The sequence below is a fragment of the Hipposideros armiger genome, unplaced genomic scaffold, assembly GCF_001890085.2.
Source record: "Hipposideros armiger isolate ML-2016 unplaced genomic scaffold, ASM189008v1 scaffold_342, whole genome shotgun sequence".
NCBI lineage: Eukaryota > Metazoa > Chordata > Mammalia > Chiroptera > Hipposideridae > Hipposideros > Hipposideros armiger.
The window spans coordinates 403,547-427,560 of NW_017731692.1; the positions used below are offsets into that span (position 1 = coordinate 403,547).

At 42.5% G+C, this 24,014-nt stretch overlaps 1 protein-coding gene across 2 annotated transcripts in view; it reads left to right on the top strand.

Moving 5' to 3' along the window:
• Nucleotides 1-24,014, top strand: part of TMCC3 (transmembrane and coiled-coil domain family 3) — a 264,083-nt gene that overhangs the window by 32,221 nt on the left and 207,848 nt on the right. The window contains exon 1 of one of the 2 annotated variants that reach the window (XM_019661272.1): nt 8,775-8,853. The exons of the other annotated variant lie outside the window; for it this stretch is intronic. The gene's annotated coding sequence lies outside the window, so the exon portion shown is untranslated. Of the gene's footprint in view, nt 1-8,774; nt 8,854-24,014 lie in introns of those variants that run through there. 2 annotated transcript variants of the gene reach the window in all.

Consider the following 24,014-nt stretch of genomic DNA (forward strand, 5'->3'; position numbering starts at 1 on the left):
ACAATATGGCCTCAGGGATAGAAAAGACAGTCTGGGGAATATAATCAATAATGTTGTAAATATTTTTTAGGGGGCCAGGTGGACTCATGTCTTGTTAGGGAGACCACTTCATAGATGGTGTAGAGGCCTGACCACCACACTGTATATCAAGTTTCTTTTTTAAAAACAGTCTAAAACCTACAATTATTTTGATTTCTAAAGTAATAATGTCTGCTGCATAAGCCTTGGGAATAGAGAAGACAATAAAAGTCACCCATAATCCACTGCTCAGGGAATGGCTGTGAATGTTTCTTTTATTTTCTTTCACTCTCTGTTTGAAGTGTGTGTGTGTTTGTAGGTATGATTAGTCAACATAATTGGAGTCATATTGTACCTAATGTTTTATACCTGTTCTTGTGTTGCTTTCGTTTTCCCACTTGTCACTGTTAACATGACTTTTGGCCTTTACATTTTTTGAAGGTAACTGATGTCCTACTTATTAAATGACCACAGTCACTTTCTGCCTTTTTCGTATAATTCCTAAGGTTTTCACTTTTGTTTTCCTGTGTTTTAGGGTGATGACGTTGACAATGAGCTACATAGTACTTATGTCAGGCACTGTTTTAGAAACTATATTGCTACATTTCATCTTCGGAATAGTCTTCAGGGTTGGTGCCATCAGTAGCCCCTTGCGGTGGATGAGGAAACCGAGGTTGAGGAACTTGCCTGACGTCACTCATTTTGGTAAGGGACAGAGCCGGATTTGAGCCTTGTCTTTGGCTCTGAATCCATATCCCTAGCTCCCTTGATGTTACCCTCGTGAGCACTTTCTTTCTGGGTCAGGTGTGTGCTCTTTAATGGAGAGGGTAAATTGTAATCTATGGCAATACTATCTTCCAGTCTTTGTGGGTAAAGCTGGGTGTTAGCCATGGCTCAACCGCTTCTGTGCTCTGTCACCTTTGGTAAATTGTTTCACCTCTCTGGGTCTCTATGGGCTTTCTCAGCTCTCAAGGTCTGAGACTGTAGTGGAGAAAGCAGAACAGAGGCAGCATTCGAGGACAGACCCCGAATGACAAGAACATTATAATCCACTCAGATTTCAGGGGCAGTTACACTGGACCCCAGTCGACATTCCTATGAGGAAGCTGCCTTTCTTCCCACTTTACTGAGCAGGAGGTTGGTGGTGCCTAGAACAAGTCCCCACATAGGCTGTGAGGTTTTTATGGATGCTAAGCTAAAGCAGTACTCATGACAGGTGAACCCCATGACATACTTCCTTTGAATATGTTGAGGTCTTGGGCTTCTGTGGCCACAGCAGGTGTGGAGACTGAAAGGCATGTGCCCCTCCCTGGTGGAGGTGCCCACCCCCTGCCGCCATTGCTGGTGTATTTTCCCTGCTGTTTTCTGAGGTGCGTGGCTAGAAGAATGTGCTGGAAAACTTGACTTCTTTAGGGGCAGTGTGTGCTGGTGGGCTGGTGGGATGGGACAGGCAGGGCAAAGGTGACCACTGTACTTTCTCGACATTGGTGATGAGGTGTGGTCCGCTGGCACCACAGATACTTTCCCATCTCTCGCCCCAGCAGAAAGAAAAGGAGAACTGGAAGAAGACGCTTGTCTTACAGAATAGAAAGTTCACCCCCTGAAGTTTCCCTTCCCTTTTCATATAGACTTAAGACCAGCAAAAAAGCCAGGGGTTTTTGACTTGGCTGGGTTTCAGCTGTGTACACAGGAAGCCGCCAGTAGTGTCCCATGGTCCCTCGCTTGACTCTGTGGGTGCTGGTATTTCTGTGCTCACTCCTCTGGCAGATGGCTTTCGTTTTCTCCTGGTTTTTCCCCCTGTTTGCCAGGCATCTCTGAGGAGATGCTGACATTTTCTTCTCTGTCCAGCTCTCCTAGAAACAAATAAGAAAAACGTACATACTTCAGTTTTGTTTTTCTGTTGTTTACTTGGAAAATATCTTGCTTGGCTAAGGGATGGGACAACTTTCCAGGCAAACGATTTGGGGACTTTATTTCAAAGTCAAAGTTCCTACGATAATGAATGAGGTTTCCAAGGAGCCCTGGTTTTGTTTAGGCAGTGGGAGTTGGAATTAAATGCAGTGAAGCACAAAGTGTTCATTGAGAGCACACATGTGTCAATCATGACTTCAGGCTTCCTGAGGGCATTTGGAAGGTAGTGATGGTAGTGATAATGTGTTGATAATAAAAATACCATGGCAATTGTTGAGTGCTTCTCGTGTGCTAGGTGGTGTGCTCCTTGAAACAGCTCTGTGGTATGTACGAATTCTTGAGTCGCAGGTCAAGTAACTTGCTCAAGGTCACCTAGTAAGTAGTAGAGCTGGGTTTTAGACACAAGTTGAGCCCACAGCTCCCCATCTTTACCATCTAGGCAAACTACCTCCAAAATCATGTTATTAGAGAATCTGAGCATTTATAGCTTCAAATTTTGAGCTACCTGAAGAAATTGCTTTTGACAAGTAAATAGAAGGAAAACAAAATTTGTTCTTCCTCTCCATTCTGTTTCTTTGAACCGACTATGACTTATGTGATGAATATGACGAAAAGATCTGCCCTCTGGTTTAAGCCCACTACTTCATGTGTCTCAGGGCTCTACCATTTTTTTAAAAAAAGAGCTTTATTGAGGTATAATTTACATATTGTAAAATTCATCTATTATAAATTCAGTGATTTTAGTGAATTTATAGAGTTGTGCAACCATCACTGTAATCCATGTCTAGAATGTCTACATTACTACAAAAAGTGGCTTTGTACCCATGTCATCAGTCTCTGCTCCCTCCCCCAGCCCCAAGACTGATCTGATTTCTATCTGCAGATTTTTCTTTGGAAATTTCATATAAATGGAATCTTTCAATAGATAGGCCTTTGTGTGGAGCTTTTTTCACTTAGCATAATGTTTTCGAGATTCATTAGTGCTGTAGTGTGTACTGACAGTTCATTCCTTTTTATTGCTGAATAATATTTCATCATGTGGTTATACCACTTTTTGTTAATCTGTTCACCAGCTGAGTATGCATAATTTGCATAACAACCAATGAGGCTAAACATCTTTTCATGTGCATATTAACTATTCCTTTACCTCCCATGAAATGTTCATTCAATTTTTTGCCTATTTTTTACTTGGGTTCTTTGTCTTATTATTGAGTTGTAAGAGTTCTTTATATATTGTGTGTACAAATCCTTTATCAGATATGATTTCTGACTGTTTTCTCCCACCTGTGACTTGTCTTTACTTTTTCTTAATGGTCACTTTTTAAGAGCAAAAGTTTTTAATTTTGAAGTCCAACTTATCAATTTTTCCTTTTGTGGATTGTGCTTGAGATGTGCCTTTTAGCCTTTCTCTTTGGTTTATCCTTAGTGTAGGTGCCCCAGTTTTCACTCTCACATTCTCCCTGGATCCTGGATTTATTCCTCTCCGAGGACAAGAAGGCGAAGCCCAGCCTCCAAGTTTTCTTGCTAGTATTCTATGGCAGGCTCCCTGCTGGCATCGTGCCTACAGGCCACTGACACTCTGGCTACCAAGCTATGAGGTGAAGGTGAAATTAGACCTGCCTCAGCAGTTACAGCTGAGAGAAAAGAAAAAACAACTGCTCCATATGGAAGTTTCTTTCTTTCTTTCTTTCTTTCTTTCTTTCTTTCTTTCTTTCTTTCTTTCTTTCTTTCTTTCTTTCTTTCAATTAGTTTGGTGCTTCCCTGCTTATTGAGAAATAGCAATAATAATAAATATCCCTTTCATTACTTTGAGGTTTCCAGAGTTTATTCAGTATTATCATTTCATTTAAGTCCTTTTGCAGATAAGGAATAGAGCATTTTAGTACAGTTACATTTTGTATGTAACAAAAATAAGCAGTTCATATTTGAGAGACAGTATTATTTCATCATTTTCTTCCAAGGTCTACCTTAAAACTTTGGGGTGTATCCTTTCACCTACCACAGGAATCCTTAGATTGCTCTTGCTGGCAGATAACCCTCTGTCTGGAACCCAGGCATGTCCTAAACTAAACAACCTAAGGCCATTCTTCCTTGGCAAGTATTCAAATATTTAAGAGTAGTTACCTTAAGCCTTCACTTCTGCAGGCCCAAATCCCTCCTGTCCTATCAACTATTTTGTATTTAATGTGGATTAGACCTTCAGTCATTTTGGTCACCTCTTGCTAGATACGCTTTAGATTGTCCATGTCTGCTGTGCCCACAGCAAACCTACATGTCGGTCATGGCTGGTAGAGTTCACTGAGCCTATCCGCTCCTTTGATGTGGGCAGGGGCTGCCTGGTGGTGGTAGTTACTTAGCAGCTGCCTTGACACATGTGAAGTTATAGTCAACCAAAACCTCCAATACTTTTTTTCCTTCTGTGGATTTTGGCCAACCCAGTTTTCCATTAGTCTCTTTTTATATAATTGCTGTTTTAAACATAAATGCCAGAATTTAAAGTTAACATTATTAAACATCAATGACAACACTATTATCAAGCATCTATTGAAAGTTTGCCATGTTTGTTTTGTTGGATTTTCCCCAGGGTTTGCCTTGGTATAATTTTGAATCTTGTTTCTTCCCTTTTCCTGTTTCTTTTCCAAGAAACTTCTCTCTGTTTACTGAAAGAAACATTTGCACATGCAGTTCCTGCCCAGCTGGGTGTCCTCTCTACCCAGGTATGTTTGGGTTTTGCCTCGTTCATAAGGACGATAGGCATGCAGGAGGCAGACCCCATGGGAAGGATTAAAGCCTGCATTTCTACACATGTGTCCATGGACGCCTTCCTCCATGGCCCACCTGGTCCGGGGCTAACATGGCTCATTCTTATACATTTCTGCTCTTTGGGGATGAAGTCACGTTCTCCAGATCACTGTTTCATATGGCTTATAGGGTGATGATTATGAAGTATTCAGATCCATTTAGGGGAAAAGATGACAAAGAGGGAATTGAAAGAGAGGAAGAAAAAAGATGGGCATTTTCTTTTCATGTTAAAGTCTGTACTTAACCAACTCAGGCCTGCCACTCCTTCCCCAATCTGCTGCTTCCCGCCGTCCCCATGATTGCTTTCACGTCATTAGCACCCCTTCCGTGCTGTGGTCTGACGGCCTCTTAACTGCTCCTCATCAGAAAGGGAAATGCACTTTTTAATGCATCATGTTTTCAGATAATATTTTCCTTCCTGAGCAAGGAATAGCACTGGACTAATAGAAGAGCAGATTCAAAATAGGGGAAACTATTTGCAAATCATGGATCTGACAAGGAACTTGTATCCAGAATGAATATATAGTTTATTTATTGTGTATATGTATCACAATAAAGTCAACCCATTTAAAAATGGGCAAAGAATTTAAATAGGCATTTCTCCAAAGAAGATATACAGACGGCTAATAAACGCATGAAAAGGTGTTGACATCCCTAGACCTAGTGAAATGCAAATTAAACCATATTGAAATACCACTTCACACCTACACGAATGGCTAAAATAGAAAAGACAATAACAAGTGTGGTGAGGGTGTGGGGAAATTTGAACCCTCATGCACTGCTAGTGGGATTGTAAAATGGTGCGGCCACTTTGGACAACAGTTTGGCACTTCCTCAGAATGCTAAACATAGAGTTACTATATGACCCAGCATTCTACTCCTAGACCAAAAAGAAATGTAAATATATATCCAAACAAAAATGTGTACCAGTTGCCTTTTTATTGTTGAGTTGTAAGAGTTTTTTAAATATTGGATGTAAGTCCCTTGTTAATTTATGATTTGCAAAAATTTCCTCCTATTTTGTCTTTTTACTTTGTTGATCGTGTTCTTTGATGCACAAAAGTTTTGAATTTTGATGAAGTTTAATTTATCTGTTTTTTCTCTTGTCACTTGTGTTTTGGTTCTGCGTTTTTGGAATGCTAAAAATATTAGCTTATCTTTTATTATGGGCCTATTGCTATAATATACAAGAGAACCTAGCTGTGAGTAATTGAATAATTAATGTACTTTGTTAGGGAAGAACAACAGGCCCACACAACTCTAATGTTCAGTGTATTGATGGTTTTCCTTATTTCTCTTTGCATCCCACCACCCCACTCCCATCACCTTAGCATGGGGTTGTGCATATAATAAATGCTCAAAAAATAGTTGGTGACTACAGCTAGAAAGGAAAAGTGGCCTTTGCTAAAGACCTAAACAGCATTTTGAAGATAAATCTGTGTTCAAACCATAGCTCCACTTACTGTGTGGCCTTTCCTAAGCCACTTAACCTCCTTTAGCCTCAATTTACACATCAGTCAAAGAAAGACAGTAATGTTTATCTTGGGGGATTGCTGTGAAGATGGCATATAAAACCCTTTGTACATGTAGAGATTCCACAGATAGCAGTTACTGTTTATATCAGTTAATTGATGTATATCTCAGTTTCACCGTTTAGTAAGAGAGCGAAGATGCTCATCTGTAGCCGTGGCCGTGGTGTACGTAATGATGGATGAGATGGTACACTCAGTTCCCCCTGCTCCCTTTGATAAGTAAAATAGTCCATTTCCCAGAACCTCAGGAAAACCTTCCATGACTCCTGACCATCTCTATTTTTGTAGCATTCATGTTGAAGAAACTTTGAGGAAGCTGTTGTACTGTCTAATACAGTAGCCGTAGGCCACATGTGGTTATTTCCATTAAAATTAACTGAAATTAAAAATCCAGTTGCGGGCCAGCCGAGTGGTGCGTTGGTTAGGAGTTGGCTTGGGATGCCAGCTCTGAGCAGCAGGGCCCCACATAAGAGCCAGTGACACTGCCCTCTATAGCTAAAATGGTGAACAACAGCTGGACCTGGAGCTGGGCTGCCGTGAGTCGCCAGCGACAGTGTAGCCTACAGTGGGGCTGGCTGGCAGTGGGCGTGAGCTTTTGTGAGCTGCCGTCCAATGGCCGGTGAGCGACTGCCTCACCTGGGAAGAGCACAATGATAATACCAACATGGGCCAGTGAAACAATGTCCTCCACAACTAGACTGAAGAACAAAAGGACAGCAAATTGTCTGTTCCCCTTCCCTGATTCCCCAACACTGTTTCCCTCCCCCAATTCCCCAATAAAATCTTTAAGAAAAAAAAATCCAGTTGCTCAGTTGTACTGACCACATTTCAAGTGCTGAATAGCCACATGTGGCTAGTGGCTACCATACTGAACAGTGTTTACTCATAACATTTTCATCATCACAGTAAGTTCTGTTGGGCCTCACTGCAGCCAATATGGAACAATTGTTTTGTGATTTTTCTGTTCAAATGCAGAGCCTATGACATAGGCTTTTCTGTACTTCACTAAGTAGCCCCTTCCTAGTGCCTCTCCTGCCCCACTGAGGGGACTTTAAGGCTCCTGGACCTGGAATGTTTTAGAATCTTGGGAAACAAAGAGTTACATAATTCAGGATAGTTTTATTGTTTGTTATTGTTGTTATTTCAGAAATTTCAGCTTCCTGTCTGCTAATGATGTGCCGTTTTTGGGGTTTTTTTTTAATCTTTATTAAATTATTTTTATTATGAAATACACATTTTTTAGAATTAGTTTCAGCTGTACAACACAGTGCAATAGTTATACTTTTTACCCCTCAAAGTGACAACCCCCCTCCCCCAATCTGCCGCCCCATTTTCCCCCCAATATCATACATATCTATTACAAATCCCCCGACTCCACTCCCACACTATACTCCATGATGTGCCGTTTTAGTAAATTTGGTCATTAGGGAGGCCAGTAGGGGGCCCTTTTGGACAGTTACGCTCTAGTGAATAGTAACCTGACTGGGAGGCAAGATGCTTCCCCAAATCTCTAATTTTCTGTGAGGTAGCTGGTGCTAGGAAAAAAGGAAACCTATATTTCAAAGAGATATTGAGGATTCTGGAAATGTTTTCCAGTTATAGAATGAAGATAGTGTTGTAGAGATTGGAGTCTTTGGAGATAGTTTGATAGGTAACCCCTGCATATTTCTCTGGCTTAGCCACATTAAACTCACATCATGGATTTCTTCCTGATGACAGTGCATAGTTTAATCAGATTGTAATGTACCTGGATTCTTCTCCTAGATTTCAAAAAGCAGGGTAATTAAATTCCTGTTGTGGACAGGCTTGCTCTTACATCTTTCTTTCTCATGTCCTTCAAATCTCCTGAAATCATGCTTTCTGTGAACCAGAACTTATGGGTGCCTTCTCTGGGAGTAAGACACACCTTGGATGGATCCTGAGGATAGTTTATTTTTCACTTGATCCAAGACCTGAAAATGTGCACGGAATGACGGGCCGTGGGAGGTCATAGGATCACCGTTCTTCCCCATCTGCTTGTAATTAAGTGTTGACTTTGCCAGGATAGGAGAATGAGCCTACCATCATTCCTGAATGGGAAAAAGTAATTAATTTTAGACTATTCCAGGATTCCCAAAACCTAGATTCTAATAGATGTTCCTTGGGAAAGGGGTCTGTGGCAAGTTCTCGAACAATGGGTGAAGCACAACTAAACATGTTTCTTTCCTAGAAAGGGTTCATCCCCTTTAGTATGTTGATGGGTATTGTGGTTTTCCAGGAGGGGCATACAGTACATATTTCCCAGACTTACTTGACCTTAGAACCCTTGTATAGCCCAGCATCTTGGGGACCAGCGGCCTGCAGGCCACCTGTTTTGGAATTTCTGGAGTAAATGATGGTGTTCTGAGAAACAGTAAAACACCCACTCTGGAGAGTGCAAATGCAGCGATTTTGTAAATACTTCTGCTTTTGGTTTCTCAGTTTTTGTTTCTCAGTGATTATTTTTAACCCAAACAGTAGTCATTTAAAGCTCATAAGCTCATGGCTCTCATCAGATAAGAGTGCTTCCAAACCTTGTGGAATCACAGACATTGTCTGACCTGAAGAGAAGGTAAAAATTTCTCTCTGATTTTTTTTTTCCCTAAGGAACATTTTAGTGAAGCTGCTAATTCAGTTATTTCAGATATATGGTTAGAGTCTTTTAAATATATATTTCTGCTTCAAGGTACAATCACATTCTAAGAAATAAACAAGTTAGGGGCAATTTTTGTATGATGAGAATCCATTAATGGCATTTAGAAGACATCTAAAGCTCCGAGGGCAGATTTTGTTGTCAAGACGATAGATTATATGTACATCTTGCTTCTGTTAATACTTTTCTGGGTAGATTAACTAAATGAACTTCTATTTAACTTGGTCTAATAGTGTTAGCCAGGACAGTGCCTACTAATAACATAATAGCTAACATTTCCTAAGTGGTCACTCTGCCAGGCAGTATTCTAAGTACTATTCATGTGTTAACTCATTTAGTCCTCACAAAATGCAGTGAGGTAGCTGTTATTTGTCTCACTTGATAAATAGGAAAATACTGTAGACATTCTATAATAGTTAAAGGCTAGAATTAATTGTTGGGTCTGTGTTCATATCGATGAATAACAAAGCATATTTTTCAGTACCTTTACTTTTGAGATCGTGCTCATTTTCATAAAATCACAGGTAGTGTGTAGTACATAATTGATCTTGCAATTAATATGTCATTTTAAATATATCTATCATATACTTTGCAGCTCCTAACTGGAATTTTTAAATGTCAGTACATGCTATAAAAGTGGGATTTTGCATATATTTTCTGTCCTTGTGTATTTTTTCAAGAGCTTTTTCTTAGGCCGGTTTCTGTGTTTGATGCTAGGAATGCAAAGCTGACTGACCCATAGTTCCTATCCTCATAGAGATGTCATCAGTGGGAAGAAGTAATCATACAAATAGTTATCATTTCTTAAGCCATGTCAGGGAAAGCAGTTTATTTTCAACAAAGAGGAAAAGTCTGTAGGCTATAGTAGCACAGGAAGCTGGAGAGAGCCGCAGATCTTGGAGAACTTTTTCCCCCCAGCTTTATTGAGATATTATTGACATATAACACATGTAAGTTTAAGGTGTACAATGTGATGATTTGATGCATGTGTATATTACAAAATGATGACCACAGTAAAATTAGTTAACATCTCCATCCCTTCACATAATTATCTTGTGTGTGTGTGTGTGTGTGTGTGTGTGTGTGTGAGGCGATAATTACGATTTACTCCCGTAACAACTTTCAAGTACATAATGCAGTATTGTTAATTATAGCTACCACGCTGTACCTTACATTTCCAGAACTTACTCATAGCTGGAAGTTCGCACCCTTTGACCAACACCTCCCCATTTCCCCCACCACCCCACCTCTGGAAACCACCATTCTATCTCTGTTCCTGAGTTTGGCTTTTTTTAGATTCCACATATACGTGAGAATATACGGTATTTGTCTTTCTCCGTCTGACTCATTTCACTTAGCATAATGGGTCCATTGGATGACTTGAGTTTCCACAGCCCTGGCTTGATTTCACCCAGAGTAGTCATCTGCAGGTTGTAGCATAATGCAGCTCCGGAAAGCAGGCATCTAACTGGGTAGTCAGGGAGCTAGAATCCCGTGCTGTGAAAGGACTACCAAAGGTGCCTTTGATGATGTCCTTAAATGCCCTGTCCAATGCAGGGTTGGGTATAGTTTTTGTGATGCAAATGAAGGGAGGAAAGTGAGGCCCCATGGAGAGTTCTCTTGTGATGAAAGATGAGAGAGGCTGGCAGTGTGCTTGGTCATGGCGGGCCTCCTCTGACACCGCCTTTTGGGTTATTCTTGGCGTATGGTGAGCACTGGGCCAGGACCTGGTTACCCAGGGTAGGTACCGGCCATGAAGTCCAGGCTTCCGTTTGAATCCCCTTTAAAGGAAAATGGTGGAGGGGCTGGGGAGCAGGAATCAGCGTCTCCATGGGAAAGTTTACACAAAGATCCAGGTTAAGTTGGTACGCAGGCCTCTGAGCCCTTGGAAAAGCCGAATCTAGCAGCAAACCCAGGCCCACACTGTAACCTGGAATGTGCCCCCCTTGCCCCCCAGATCCGCCTTGCCTCTTGGTGTGCCGTGATAATTGTATGATTTCACAGATAATGACACTCTCTAGATCACATGACTGACCGAAGGGAATGTTGGGAGCATTTTGTTTCTCGATGATGTGTATTGTGTATTTCATATGTGCCAGGTGTTGTTCGAAGCACTTTTTACATCTTACAAAACAAATTTTTTTTTCAGTTACAGTTGACATTCAATATTATATTAGTTTCAGGTGTATGGCGTAGTGGTTACACATTTATATACTTATGCAGTGATTCCCCCGATTAGTCTAGTACCCACCTGGCACTATACGTAGTTGTTGCAACATTATTGACTGTATTCTCTATGCAGTACTTTATATCCCTGTGGTTAATTTTAACTTATTAAGTCTCACCACAGCCCTAAGAGGTGTGTGTTACTATCCCCACTTAATAGACGAAACAGATGCTCTGAGGTTGAATGACAGCTCCAAACCAAGACTCAAAGTGGGAAGCCTGGTTTTGGAGGACAGTGGTTTGCCTTCCACCTCAGGCAGGAATCTAGTTCAATTGTTCTGGGAAGATGAAGATCTTTTTTTAAAAAACAACTTGCCTAAGTACATAACTCTAGTTAAATGGGGAAAAATATATATATAAAATATATATAAGATTATATATAATCTTTATTATTGTAGCTGTTATATGATTGTTTGTCTCTGGACACGAGTGAGGGACTTTGTCATTTTTGGCTCCCAGGTCTCTGGCCTGGGTGACCGAGTGGTGGTGGTGACAACTGACCAGGGACCACAGGTAAACTTGTGCTCTAGGTCAGGAGACTCGACATGAATAAAAGGGGATATGACGGTCTGGTACCAAATCAGAGGGGCCCGGAATGGCCCATCCCTGCCTCTGCTCTCACCCCACGCTTCCGTGGACCTCTGTTCCTGCCTACGCATCAAAATGTAAACTCGGATTTTTGTCTGTTTTGTTTATTCCTGTACCTCCAGTGCCTGGCACATAAAAGGTACCCCGTATTTCTTGAACAAATGAATAGATACATGAGTAAATCTCATGTGGCTACCATTCTGGCTTTCTAGGGAACAATATGGGAGTTGACAACCTGTGGCAACAGCAATGACAGAAAGACACAGGCTCTGCAACCAAAATGCACAACCCCAAAATTTGAGAGGCCGGAGTCCCCACTGCCCACCCTGCCACCAGCCTGCTGCTCTAGGAGTGTGAGCGGCTCTCCCCTCGGCTGTGACGGCTGAGGAATGGGGATGGTAGCTGGTTCACCCACAGGACTCACTGAGGGAAGAGCAGCAACCTGCCGGGGTCTGGCACTCCCCTGGTTGTTGTTACGTGTCCCGTTAGGTTCCAGAGTTTCCAGATAGTTGGTTCCAGTCACCCCCCCTTCTACCCAGTGGTTGCTTTGTGGAGGGATGACTCTGAGACCTTCCCGCTGTGCCATTTTACGTGACGTCACTCCTGAAAGCCTTGCTTCTAAAATGGGGAAACCTTGGTCTTTGTGGCAGAAGAGGCATCCACAGGGAGAAGCACCAGGCAGAAGTCCTCTTCTTCCCGTGTCTGTTGGGTACTTTTTGTAGTCGCTGTCCTTGGGGAGTTTACTGGAGAGGAGCAAGGGGCATTTAGATGGAAAGGCAGGAAACGCTGCAGCAGAAGTAAGACCAAAATGCCCAGGGGACAGAGGACGGAGGGCTTCAGGGCTGTGGGAAAAACTTCCCGAATAAGGGAAGACTTCATTTCACCAGGCACAGAAAATACTTTGTTAATTGAAGATCCAGATAAAGGTAGTAAGTGCAGATGGCCCCACTTTCACGTCTCCTCCCTCTGTCTTCACTTCCTCTCATCCTGTTCACAGCTGGCCCTCCCTCCAGGTACGCTGTCAACCTCATTGTCACTGATACCACTCTTGTCTGCTTCAGTGTCAGCTCCTCCCAAGCCCTCCCCAATCACGCTATTCGATATGGCCTGTCTTTCACTATCCTCTTACCTTGCTCTATTTTCATTCATAGCTGTGGCACTCTGTGGCATTATGTTTATGAATAGGCAAGTAATATGCATTTACTACATGATTTATGCAACTGATATTGATTGAACACCACCATGTGTCCGGCACTGGTTTAGGCTCTGGAGAAAAGTGGACAAGACAAAATGCCTCATTTCTTGGGGCTCACCGTCTAGAGCGGAGAGACAGACCAAAACCAAATAGATGATAACTTCTGGTAATGGTAAGGGTATGAAGAAAATAAAGTAGGGCACCGAGATAGAATGGTACTTGGGAGAGAGCTACTTGCACTTGGGTGGTCAGAGAAGACTTCTTTGTGAAGGTCATACTTAGACTGACACAAATGAAAAGAAAAGCCAGCTGTTATGGGTTGAATTGTTTCCCCTAAAAAAATCATATGTTGAAGTGTTAGCCTCCAAAACCTCAGGATGTGACTTTATTAGGGAATAGGGTCAGTGTGGATGTAACCACTTGTAATTAAGATGAGGTCATACTGGAGTAGGGTAGGTCTCTAGTCCAATATGACAGGAGAGATACCAAAGATTGCCAGAAAACCAACAGAAGCTAGGAGAGAAGGATGGGACAGATTTTCTCTCACAGCCCTTAGAAGGAACCAACCTTGCTGACACCTTGATCTTGGACATCTAGCCTTCAAAACTACGAGATAATAAATTTCTGTTGTTTAAGCCATCCAGAGTGAGCCTTGTGGATACCCAGGGGATGGGGGTTGGGAGGGTTTGGGGAGGGTCGTGTTTCAGGTAGAGGGAATGGGAAGTGTGTAAGCTAGGGCTGACTGGAGTTGGGGGGTGGAGAGAGTAATTGGACCTTAGGTCAGAGAGAGAATCGGGGGTGAGTGGAGATAAGGCCCTGGAAGGATTTGTAAGTTTGTGTAAGGACTTTGGCTTTAACCCTTGAAAGGTGGAAGTCAAAGATCCCCTGGCCTGAGCGTCTAGAAGAACAGAATGCCCATTTACTACAGTGGCCCTTCACTAAGGGAGAGTTGGAGCGTATTGGAGCTCATTTGGGGCAAGAGATGCCCACTAGACCTCCTGGCAGAGATGTTGAGTTGGCAGCTGAATGTAAATGTCTGGAGTTCCAGGATGGGGCTACACATTTGGAAGTCGTCATCATGTCATCCTCATGTAAATCCATGAAGTTGGATAAGAGTACCGGGAGAATTAGGACAGAAAGAGGCCCGGGGGCCCTGCATGAGCTGGGGAGAGGAGGAGGGAGGAGCTGCCAGTGCGGGAGGAGAAAATCTAGTGGAGAGTAGGATCTTGGAAGTCAAGAGAAGAAACGGTTTTGGAGAGGAGAGTGCGTTAGTTCTATCAGATGCTGCTGAGTGGTCAGTTAAGATGACCAAAAATTGACCACTGGATTTAGCAATGGCCACTGGAAATCAAGGTCGCAATTACTTTTGGAAGCTGACTGCTGCTTAATGCCATCTGTCAGGGCTTTTCTCTGCAAAGTGGACATGATGTGCTCAAGTGTACACTCTGTGGCTTAAATTCAACTTTTTTCTACTTTACCGTCCCAGCAAAATTGTTTCTACACACCTGTCCTTGTAGATGTGCTGTTTTAGAGTTGAGGGATATTTTCATCCAGCCACCTCGTCTTATGACCATGGAGAACAAGGTTTGGGCAGGTAAAATGAAGCAAACAGGTTTGCTCATGGTGGAACCAAGACAACCCCAAGTGCCAGGCCTATTGTTTGTCTACCACATCTTGCAGCTCTGCTTACTGGTGCCAGAGCCAGAGAAGGTCAGTTCTTCTCCCTCCAGTTCTTACTATCCCCTCTCTGGAAGCGTGTTGAGCACAGATAGAACGCTGTGCTTCAGAAAGCTCTGGAGATCTTCAGAACTGGTTTTGCACCTGGTTCTGCCATTCACTAGCTGTATGACTTGGGCAAACTAATCCATCTCAGTGAGCCTCACTTTCTTCATCTACAAAATGGAAACAATAATGACACCCCATAGATTTGTGAGAATTAAACTGTCACTTGCCTGTAAAGTGCTTTGAATAGTCCCAGTACATAAGGGGCGTTCCATACATGGTGGTTCTTATGATTATTAGGATATTAGGACTTTAATTTCTAGGGCATTGCTCTTGTTAAAACCACCTTTAAAAAGATTTCTAAATGATGCAATTGCCTGGGGTTTATTTACAAAACAGATTAAGCAGAGTTACACCCACAAATCTGTTAAGATTTTTCCCTGAAGGAGTTACCAGATGTCATTTTTTTCCCCCCTACTTGCTGCTACTGAGGAAAACAACTCCAACAAAACAACTGAAAGCAATGTACTGTACACTCAGGACAAATACATAACCTGTTCCCCCTTTATCAGCACTGAGAAAACAGAACTGTCAGCTTCCAGATCCCCTGCTCACCATCATTCATGCAGGGAGATAGCAGGTAGATGTGTCAGGTGTGCCTGAGAGCTTCTGAACCCGGAGTTTAGTGTAGATGGGCCTTTGAGATGCTGAAGGGTTACCATCACGATTTAGAACAAGTTTGTGGTTAATGTTAGGAATCATGCAGATTTTATCACATGAATCTGCACCAACTCCTTTTAAAATGTGCATCAGAAATTAATTGGTTGGGTAATGTGTGTTTATAGATTTGCCTTCCTCAGGTCAGCAGTTGGTTAAAAAAATTATTGAGCAACCCAACCCTTTAGTAATTAAAGCAGCAAAGCATTTCTTGTTTCCCCCCCTCCCTACTTTCCCTCTTTCCTTCTTCTTTCTTGTCAGTGAACTGTTTCCCTGACTCTGTGTGTGTGTGTGTGTGTGTGTGTGTGTGTGTGTGTGTGATAGTAGTAGTAGAGAGCTTGAGAAAGAAGAGGTCAGAAAGCATAAAAGAAAAGTGTGAGTTACATAACATTTTTCAAATTTGTCACAATTCTATTTCTTTAAACACAGCACAGGGACTTGAACTCACTCCAAAGTGTTTCTGCCTGTATTATTAGAGTGGGACCTGATGCAGTGAATAGAAAAACAAATGTGTTGAAATGGTAATTAATAGCATTACTTATTTACATTTCAGCAATAAATACTGGAATTCCAATTATGTGCCAGATGCTGTGCTCGGCATGGGCCAATAAATAATAATTAATGCTCACCTCTTTTGGTAAGCTCTAATATTATGAAAATGAGGAAGAATTCCGTGTTATGAAAGTACAATGACAGATTAGTTTCTTTTCCTTCTCAGACCTTCAGATTTTCTTGACTATCCTTCCCAAGACTATCACTGCATATTCACTTGTGTGTGTATCTTCATCATTATCTTCTTGTTATTTTTAATAGAAATGGAATAATTTAAAGAGCATGCCACCTCTTTCTTTTTTCTCTCAGAAATAGTCTTTGTTAATATGTTAGCACCAATTGTTCTAACCCACTGGGTTTATTACAGTTACATAGCATTCCATGGTATGGATGTACCATAATTTAATTTTCCAGATGTATAGCTTATTTTAAAATGGGGAATTACTTCTTGCACTATAAAGTTCTCTCTGAATGAGAATTAGCACAAAATTATGTCTGTGCTACCCTAGTGCTGGCAGATGATAGATTCACAGTATTAGTAGAATGGATGATTTGATCTTGTTTATTCATTTATTGTGTATAGTGTTTTTCTTTATAGATAATGAAAAATAAACTTCGGAACTAAGAATTATCACATATTCCAAATTAAATGTGTCTGTCCTCATGAGGTTGGTGTCCTATTACGTGTATCCCTAGCACCTGATTTTCACAGTGACATACTTGGCAGGTGTCCTTCATGATGACAGCATGAATAGTTATGTCGTCCGTTAGTGCCAGGGGGAAACAGTAGCTCTCTATAGATCAGCAGACTCTGCCGTACATTTCATTCTGCCTGGCAGGTATTTTCATTTGAATGAATGGCAGAGGCCTTGAACTGAGAGACAGTTCAGACTCTAGAAGCATATGAACATTGGTCAGAATTGCTCTCACAGTTTTTCAAGCCTTCAGGGATATGACTCTGAAAACCAAGAGCTGCCTTTTGGTGGAGGGACCGTCCATTGCCTGTGATAGAATCCCCCTCTGTTTTATTTCAGGCACAGGTTGGTTCAGTAGCAAAAGGATCTGTCCTAAGGCCGTCTGACAACATAGGTGTTTTGGAAATTAATTCACTTGCAAATTGGCTGCCAGTTTGTTATCACAGGTGCTGGGAGGGCTCATGGCGGGTAAGAGTCTCTGCTTGCTGCCATGGAGGACAACAAAATATATACAGTGCAGGCCATGTCCTGTGGAAGCTCTCAGGTTGCTTGGGGCGCTATGTCACTACCTCCAGACAGCAAGCAGTGTGGCGTATTCTGGCCACAAAGAGCAGGGGCTCTGATGTCAGACTGCCAGGGTTCGCCTCTCTAGCTGTGTGACCTTGGCAAGGTCGTTGACATCTTTGCCTCAGTTTCCTCATTTGTAGAATGGAGATAATAGTAGTATCTACTATTGTATGAGAATTAAGTGACTTAATACATGAAAGGTGCTTGAACCGTGCATGACATGTGAGTGCTGAGTAGTTGTTAGCTGTTGTTACCATAACTTACAGCACTACAAATGGCAAAGGGGGTGATAGTATCCCCTGTGTTGTAGGAAGCTACTGGCCTTACACATACCAGCCTCGATGCTAAGTGTGCCACATTCGCTATCTCACCCAATTCTTAGAATGCCCAGTAAACTAAAATATTTTCAAGATAAGGGCTCCCCCACCCTCCTCATTTTGTGGCTGCCCCCTTCCCTTCAGGGTCCCCCTTTGCCTCGGTTGGTGGGGAGGAGGCCCCAGCAGTGCCTGCCAGAGATGCGCGTTTCTAGCTGGGCAGTGGCCGTGCCCCTGGGGTAGTGACCCATTCAGTCAGCCCCAGGAGAGGAGGCAAGTCCAGGGCGGGATTTAGAAGGTTCAGGCTCTAATCCAGGTTCTGCCATTTCCTCTACTATGTGACATCCAGCAGGTCACTTCACTCTCTGACCTCCGATTTTCTCCCGGGGACAGTAGGGCTAATAAAAACAGCAACAGCATAAAATTGCTGTGAGGTGCAGAGAAAGGAGCTGTGGGTTCCAGGGTCTGGGTCTTCATTCCCCTCACAGTTGAGGGACGGCCCAGGAAATGAGTGAATTGTCTTGAAATTCAGTTTTGGGATTCCCTAGATAATGAGGTCCTGGATAGTTTTACGTGTAAGGCTCACCTACCGCCCCCCCTCCCAAAGTGATTGATCGTTGGAACGACACAAGGGCTATGTTTGGGGTGTATGATAAAGTCTAGATCCTGGGGAGTTTTGAAAAGTACCCCAAAGACTAACCAAGGGCCCCAGATGGCTTCGAGGCTGGAAGGGGAATGAATTGCAGCGTTGTACCCTCAAGAAGGACATGGTTGGAAATCGGATGTCCATTGATGACCTTGTACAACCTTCACGAACACATCAGCTCTCTCTACAAACATTTTAACGAGGGAAGTACCAGTAGAAGAGAGAGCTGGGTACTGTGGATTAGGCATATCTGCCACCTGGGAGAAGGGGAGCAGTGCTTCTCCATATTAGTAAAGGGATTTGTATGCTCTCCGTAATAAAATGGGGCTTCTTTGGAATCCATTACCACACACTTCATTTTCCTCCAGATGCTACTTTTACTCACTCATGGAGACTGTGAATGATGTCTGACTCATCCCTAAGTCTTATGGGTTTAGGCTCAGACTTCACCGCTTACCCTTTGCGGTCAAGCCGTACCTATGGCCTTTAAAAAAAAATTATTGTTGGTTCTTTCTGACATTTGGGTTTCATGTATTGAAAGTGGTCATTTTTAATTGCCCCATAACTGCTAAATGTTAAACGTATTCTTAAAAACCCTTCCATGTTGGAATGAAATGTCACAGAAAAATGGAATTGTACTTCTATACTATTCTCATCAAAAAATATGTATTGGGTACCTTTTTTGAGTTGGGAACTGTAGGAAAACAAAAAAGCGGAACATATCCTCCCCCCATATGCTTATTTGGTTGGGGATATAAAGTGAGAGTCCCACATGTACACTTTAATATGAGGCATTGAGGCATTGGGGACCATATGAGTGGTTTGCATGGGTGGTTCCTAAGCCTGACCGAGCATCAGAATCATGCTAGTGAACAATTTCAAAAGCCTGGTCCCTGCCCCCAAAGGTTTGTGATCTGTAGAGCTGAGCTGAGCCTTGCACATCTGTGTGTGTGTTTTATTAATTACAGAAAATGTATCCATACATACAATGCAAATTTAAAAGTTACTAAAGGGTAATCAAATTTAAAAAAAAAAGATATTTTCAAAATGAGAAAAGAAGCTCAGAGAGGTTCAGTAGCTGCGCAACATGATTAAGTGATTTGAATCTGTACCTGACTCAAAACTTATGCTCTTTCCTTGAAACAAGATAGAAGGATGGAATCGTCACTTTGTGGCTAAAGAACAAGACTCAGCGCACTTAAGCAACTTGCCCAAGACCCCGTGGAAACCCAGGGTTTCTTAGACTGAATCCCACAGTGTTCCTAGACGTCTCCTTGTAGGGTGACATGTAAAGGGGGACAAACCGGAATGTTGGCCCAGAGGAGGAAGGCAGGACCAGCGCATTGAAACAGGCTGACTTGAAATAGACGTAAAGGAAAGGCTTTGTCATGAAGCTGTCCAACACGACACGAGCTAGAAGTTTCTTCTCACAGTGAAGGAGTATGGTGGGGACAGTCCAGAGTTAGCTGTGATGGCCCCGTAAAGCCACCAGGCACAGGGACACAGGGCATGCGCCCGTTTGCTGTGCTTCTGCCCTGAGTCCACACCAAGGCTCTGACTTCGGGATCCTGAAAGTCTTTCACGTGAAGCCATTTTATTAAATTTATGGGAGCTGTTTATGCCTTTGGGGAAGCTGACTGTGAAAGATTTATTTTTTGCTTATTAGTCTTATGTCCTCCGGTGTTTTCCTGGTTTACTTTTCTTTTATATCCTGCCATTTTATGAATTCAATGTTATACATCTTTGTAATCTATTTAGTACCTATCGATCCTTTTGTGGGCATACTGAAGACGGCCCCAGGGCTTTCAAAGGCTGGTGAAGAATAATTACTGTGCTAGCTCGTGAAAATAGAAGTGACGACACACGAACCTTCGCTTAGGATGGGGGAATTGAGTGAAGTCTAGATTTGCTTCATTATTCTAGGAAAAAAATATCACTTATTAGACTGTTCCCTGTTGGGGTCGGTTATTTTCCCATTTTTTTACCTTAATTATTCATGGGGGGAAAAGTCATATTTTTTAAATGAAGTCATTTACTCAACAGTTCTGAGCCATATATGCGCATGCAGTCCCTGCCCCCATATCATTTACCAAATAGCAGGAAACACAATTGTACAATTTAATATAATAAATGCGATGATGGAATAATTACAGTGCTGTAGGCACACATGGGGGAGCTGCCTGAGCCAAAACTCGGAGGTAAGAGATGCCTTCCTAAGGAAGTAACATTCAAGGTGAGCCCTGAAGCTGGTAGGAATTTTCCAGAAGATGTTTTCCAGGCAGAGGAAGCAATGTGCATAAAAACCGAGGGACAGAGGGGCATACAGATGCAGCTGAGGGACTCAGGCGTTCTGCGTTGAGAGATGGGAGGCAGTGGATGCTGGCTGGTCATTCGTGGCTCACGAAAATCATGTAAGTCACATAAAGGATCTCGAGGGCATTGAGATGCAATTATACAATAGAAATAAAACAAGAGCGTGACATCTGAGATTTGAGTTGCAGAAGGGCCAGGACATGGGGAGGTGGTGTGTTTCAGCCCATGCAAATACCCTGACATGGAAGGAACTCAGCACAAATAAGGAACCTAAAAGGCCCACAGCCTGGTTGCGGTTCAGGGAAGGGCCCCGAAAAGGCTGGACTCTCCACTTTGAATCTTGTAGCCATGTCAATGAATTTTTACGTTAGCTTAAGAAAACCATTACTTGAGCTTCTATGCAGCCAATGGACTGGGTGCGGGGGCGGCTACAGCAGAAGAGAGAAACCAGTTAGGAAGGCCCTGTAATGGGCCAGGGAAGAGAGAGGTGATGAAGGCTTGGACTAAGATGGTCAAGTGGAAAGAATTGAGAGAAATGGCCCAATGTGCATGAAATTTGAACTTGCAACAGGGCAAGCGAGGGGGATTAAAAGGAGAGCTAGGTGCTTACGCCCAGGCTGGTGTTTGGTGATGAATTTCAGAGATCCTAACTCATGGGGTTGTCCACACAGCAGGCTGCCCTCAGAGGCCAGTAGAGCATGAGCTCACAGAATAATCTGCAGGATACCTCCAGGGGAGCTCTTTCCTGTTGGGTAGGATGGAAACCAGAGGTTTATAGTGTGATCACACAGCAGGCTTGTCCCCTGGGCTATAGTCTTCATCCTCCCCTTCTCTCCTGTGGTTTGAACCTATTGGCCTTGGTTCTGACCTCGGGGGCCAGTAGAGCAAGTGTAATCTGCCTGCCACACCACACGTTCCGAGACAGTTGTCCTATTAGATAGCCCTCAAGCTGCACAGCCCCATTCCTTCAGCCATTCCTCATGTTGTTGAAACCCTTTTCCAACCTGCCAGTCACCTTCCTTCAGACACCTTTCCTCCTGTAGTGTCCTTCCTACAATATGATTGGTTGCAGCTGGCTGTCACTTTGACATCAGAGACAAAGGCCTAGGAGAAGATGGTTCAGTTCTTTATTTAACATTTATATTTCTGATTATAAAAGGTAATGTATACTCACAGAAGAATATTGAAAAATACAGAAAAATATAAGGAAGAAACATGTAAATTCCTGTAATACTATCATCTAGAGATAATTAGCTTAAATCTTGGCTTAATTTCTTCTAATCTTTTCTGTGTGTATTTGTTACTATTTTTTAGTGGGTACAAATAGGACTCTTTTATATGTAACTTTTTCATGTCATTAAAAGTTCTCATTGCCGTTATTTTATTTAACTATTTCCTGATATGATAGCTTTCAGTTTTTCACTTTTATAGATAACATCCAATTGCACATAACAGCATTGCAGCACATAAGTCTTTCTTTCATGCCTCGTCTCCTTAGGATGGATTCCTAGAATGGAATACTGGGTACAGACATTTTCTGGGCTCTTGTTATATATGGCCAGATTGTCCTCCAGAAGGAATTTACCCGTTCTTCTTTCTGGACCCCCAACAGGGTAGATGAACTTGTCCATTCCAGTATGCCCTCGCCTGGTCCAGAGGATATGATACATGGAGATATAAGTCCTAAATATGAGGAGAGAAAGCATAGATGGAATACCACTACATCAAACAATTAACATTTTTGAGTGCTTACTTAATTACGTATGTGTCTAACACTTGCTAAGCATGCTTCATATATTTATATCTAGTGCTTCTCAACTCTACACCTCAGGTACTATTACAGATAAATAGACACAGAGAGGTTAAGTGATTTGCGCAAGGTCACACAGTTCCATAGTGAAGATAATTTTGATACAAGCAATAGAGTACTTGACCAAAAGAGGCTTTAGTTCTAGATTTTTAAGAAGTATACCTATTTTCTTCAGGTGTCACATACAGAGAAGTGCACACACCTCTTCAGTGGTATTGTTGGGTGGACTATCTCAGTTTTTACATCTGTAACACCATCTAGACCAAAAAATGGAGTATTAGCAACATCCCAGAAGCAAATCTCACGGCCCCTCCTAATCAGCATCCGTCACCTCTTCTGCAAAACAAGGTGCCCACCGTCCTCATTTCTTACATTTTAGACTGCTTTTGCCCATTTGTGAACCTTATATAAATGTAATCATAGTGTATATGTTCTTTTTTTTTCTGTCCCTCGACATTTGATTTGTAAGATTAATTTATTGTGTGCATTTTGATGACTGGAGAGCATTCTTACTGTGCGATCACACTGTAATTTATCATTTTACTGCTAGTGGACATTTGTGTTGTTTCTGGTTCGGGGCTATGATGAGTGGTGATTGTGAACACTTTTGTGAACACACAAGCATTTCAGACCCAGGGGAGACTTATGCAGTTCTCTATTTTGCCATGTCCACAACATTTCTTTTAAAAACCTGTTTGTGTGTGTGTGAAGAAAGAAGCAAGGCTGAGGGTCTCAGGGAGACCTGCAGGGAAGGTGCATGTCGTCCTGTCAGAGAATGTGGTCAGGGCCTCCTGGAGCGATGATTGCTCCGATGAAAGGGACATTAACTCTGCTGCCGGCAGCTCCAGACCGGAGGCGCTTTGGGAGGAGGAATATTGCTCTAATTTAATTATGAAGTTCAAGGAGCAAATGGTGATCTGCTCCAACCTGCTGTACCAGATGGAGGAACGCCACTGGAATGTCCCTCGGGCCTCAGGTGTCCTGAAGAGGAAGAGGGAGGGACTATATATCATGCGGGGGAGGTGCACCTCCACCCAAAAGCAGAGTGAACACCAGAGATTTGGGTCTAAAATCTGGCTGGTCCTGTAAACCACTTATTTTTAAACTTGGAAGATTACAAGAATATGTGGGAAAGTTAGAACTAGAGTGATCACATGTCCCGGTGTGCTTGGGGCAGTCCCAGTTTATACTACTTTCCTGGTGCAGCTGTTAAAGTGTCCTGATTTGTATAATAAATTATAAATTATATGGTCACCCACTTAGTGTGTGAGGCTCTGCCACTTACATGAGTGGTGACCTTGGACAAGTTACTCTTCCTCTCTGAGCTTCACATGCCACTCCTGCCACACAGGTTGTCATAAAGATTAAATGAAGCAGTAGATGGTCCTGGCTCAGAAAAAGGACTTGGATTGTAAAGCCTCTAAAATTTTATCTTTGCTATCATCGTCACTGCAGCTGAAACTTTCCTGAGTGATGATATACTGTGAATGCCTGAGACTGAGAGGCTGGGAAGCTGTGCGTTTTCTCCATCTTAACCTCTTGAAGAATTTGCCCTTCTTCTTGCCAGGGTAGGAGTGATTGATTGTTTGGGCTTTGTTTCAGGGTTATCCTCCCCGTGCAGAAGCTAACAGCATTTGAAATGTGAACTGACCATCAGTTAAGCAGGATCAGATTTAAATGCATGTCTTCACGTTAGGGGCGCAATTAAGAAATCCTGACATAATAATCAGTATTT